The 3,361-nt window shown below is 35.6% G+C and overlaps 1 long non-coding RNA gene across 1 annotated transcript; it reads right to left on the bottom strand.

The window, feature by feature from the left end:
* Positions 1–1,308: 1,308 nt before the first annotated feature.
* Positions 1,309–2,847, bottom strand: LOC129445966 (uncharacterized). The gene is made up of 2 exons (XR_008644945.2): positions 2,120–2,847; positions 1,309–1,991 (listed from the first exon to the last, which is right to left on the bottom strand). It is a non-coding gene; the product is annotated as an uncharacterized lncRNA (long non-coding RNA).
* Positions 2,848–3,361: the final 514 nt, after the last annotated feature.

Here is a 3,361-nt window from a genome sequence, read left to right as displayed (position 1 = left end):
TAATTTATCAACTTTTGAGTATTCCCATGTGCTTGTGAAAGTTGGTCTAAGAAGTAATTTTCTTGATCCTTTCTTATCTGTGATATAGTTTTATTTCTTAAGCTTTTGTATATCTGATGGTCTGTTGGTAATTTTGATTTTATATCTCTTTTTAGTGCTGCATCCCGTTTTTCATAAGTTACCATAAGTCATGTGTGAACCATGGTAAATAAATTTTCCCATTTCACCTATTTAGTTAATTTTTTGTAAACTTTTATTAATTATCTGTATTACTGCCCAGATAGCAATTGACATCTGGTCCAGATGTGGCCCACATCTTCCACATTCTTCTGGCTCACATACCGCGTGGAATGATGGCGATGACTCAACCTGAGTGCGCTGCCAGAAATCAGCCATAACCGGGCCAGATATGGGCCATATTTCAGAAATGGCATGGGCCACATCAGGCCCAGATGTCAGTCACTTCACTGCCATCTGTGACTCATGCCATTTCTGAAATGTGGCCAATATCCGTCCCAGTTATGGCTGACTTCTGGATACCACACTTAGGATGAGTCATTGCTGTCACTCCATGCAGTAGCGTCTTCTAAGCTGTGGCACACATCTACTCTTACTATATGCTAATTAACCTATAGTGAAGAAAAAACTCAAACTCATTTAGTCAAAATTTCTTTATTAAAGATCAAAATCCAATACAGATAATAATTTATAAATGAACATAAATTATTATATTTGTCAAACATGTTAGTTAAATGAATATGTTAATATAGTAAGATATACTGGAACCCATAGATGCATGTGCGTTGCCACAGTTACACGCCTGGCCTGGCCAAACTTAAAGGGTTATTTCATCCAAAATGAAAATTATGTAATTAATGACCCTCATGTCATTCCAAACCCGTAACACCTCCGTTCATCTTCGGTCACAGTTTAAGATGTTTTAGATATGTGTATACACGATCAAGTATATACCGTACATGTCCAGAAAGGCAATAAAAACATCATCAAAGTAGTCCATGTGACATCAGTGGGTCAGTTAGAATGTGTTGAAGCATCGAAAATACATTTTGGTCCAAAAATAACAAAAATTATGACTTTATTCAGCATCGTCTTCTCTTCCAGGTCTGTTGTGAACCTCGTGCACAACACTGGAGTGACGCTGCTGACATGTTATCTTGTTTGCCCAAGCTTTTTCTTGTTCCCAAGCTTTTTTAACAGTCTGAGGGAGACGCACGCTATAAACAAAACAATCTTCACAAACATGTCTGAGGATAACACGTAAGCAGCGTTGTACATCAGCAGCGTCACTGTACACGCTGTTTTTATTACCTTTCTGGAAATGGACAGTATACCGTACAAACATTTTCAAAGATCTGTAGCTAAAATTGTAAAGCTTAATTTTACACAGTAACATTAGATCAATGTAATGGTTGAAATGCTTTAGCTATGATTTGATCTAAGGCTATTTACTGGTTATTTATTTTGTTTGTTATCAGAAAAAAACTGCTCCAGAGATACTCGGTTGTTATTGAATCTATGTGGAGGTCTACCCGAAGTTAAGTTTGGGCCATAAAAGTGATTTGTTTATGTTGTTGCCACTGAAACCATCTATATTAACACACAAACGTACAACTAGCATCTCCTTACATACAAAACTCTGATATTATACTCAACATTTCTTAATAAACTTATAAAAATCACAATAGGGATAGTTCACTGAAAAATTAAAACTGTAATCATTTGCTCACCCGAAGGTTGTTCCAAACCTGTTTAATTTATAACAGGCAGTAACTGAACAAATACATTTGATAGAGTTTGAAACATCTTGATGGTAAGTGAATGAGTTTCCATTTTTGGGTGAGCTATGCCTTTAAATCTTCTCTTTTGCCCAACGACCTCCATCTCTGTCTGTGGCAAGCTGCAACCATGTCTTAACCCAGTGCTCAATCTCTTGGTCTGTAGCAGATAGTTGCTGTTTCTGCTGACTGCAGCTACGATGACAAATGTAAACAGTGAGGTAGAGAATAAGTATAAAAAAATCTAATATTTATAGGGTATACACATATTAGCTGACACCAAACATGAATAAATAACATTAGTTATTGTCAAAAAGACTTACCAATAATCAGTTTTTAGTGGTATAGTTTTCAGTGGTGTCCTGTAATGCCGCCTTCTCATTGATAGCCTGTCAGACTAACTGGAGAAGTATGTAGTTTGTGAGCAGGAAGTTCATAATTCTTCAAAACACTGTCTTTAACTGTGGTGCCTCCTCTCAAGAATAAATTGTTTTGAAATCTGTAAAATTTAATGAAAAATGAAGAAACAAGTCAAATCTCATTTTTGAGAGGAATATAGACAAACTGTGGGGGTAAAACTGATAGAGTTCATTTGAAATACTTGGACTACTTGCACAGAGCTTTTGTGACACAGTTCTGTTTTAAAATTAAAGGGGAGCGCAGGGCAAAGCCTAATGCTTTTTGTTTTTTCTCAATAATTCAAAACACATACAGATGTGGCCTTTAAAAATGCACGTCTCTGAGAGCAGAATGCCGCGAGCACTTCCGAAATTCTGCGAGATCCCGCAGAAGGGGGGTTCGGTGGGGGATGCAGGAAATACAAAAACCTGTAGATGGCAGTCGTGTTTCATGTAGGCCATACTGACGACAATTTGTGTGCTTGACTTCATGCTGAGCGTATACTGTATGATATTGAATTAACATGACACGGAATTTCTGTGTTTGGGCGATAGACTTTGATGTCATACAAATGCACGCTTTTTTGGCAAACATTTAGTTGGCGAAGTTTTCTTTGCCTGTTACATAAAAAGTCACATATTCTTCATAAAAATCCGACTCAAACGTGCATCATTTGTCTTATTTTTTTCCGTGTACTTACAGTAGAGGAGACATGATATATGATAACTGTCTTATAACAAAATAACTCGCGAAGACCTTTGAAGAGACCGAGCGCATTTACGCAATATCATTAACTACTTTATCTAATTTTACATTTAGTTCATTTTTGCATCTGAACGTTTTAATAGCTTTAACATGGTTGTGTTGTGCTTTTCTGCATTACTGAACAGTAGGAATATAAGTAGAAATATAAGAAAATATAAGGTAAGCGTGTTGTGAGTATTTCCTAATTATAAGCTTTTGGGAAATTGCACCAAAACTAAACGTGCCTAAAAACATAAACAAGTCATTTAAATAAGCGAAAAATCTTTTTTTTATGAGCTCAAAATTTTAACTGACTTTTAAATAATAGAGCATACTGTTATTTGAAATTATAAACGAATATCTGATTATTTATTAATTTAGATGAAGATTAATGAGAGAGTTTTTTTAAACAGTTTTTTTAA

This window comes from Misgurnus anguillicaudatus, chromosome 12, assembly GCF_027580225.2.
Source record: "Misgurnus anguillicaudatus chromosome 12, ASM2758022v2, whole genome shotgun sequence".
Lineage (NCBI taxonomy): Eukaryota > Metazoa > Chordata > Actinopteri > Cypriniformes > Cobitidae > Misgurnus > Misgurnus anguillicaudatus.
The sequence above is the reverse complement of the archived record's forward strand: the minus strand, read 5'-3'. Positions and strand labels throughout refer to the sequence as shown.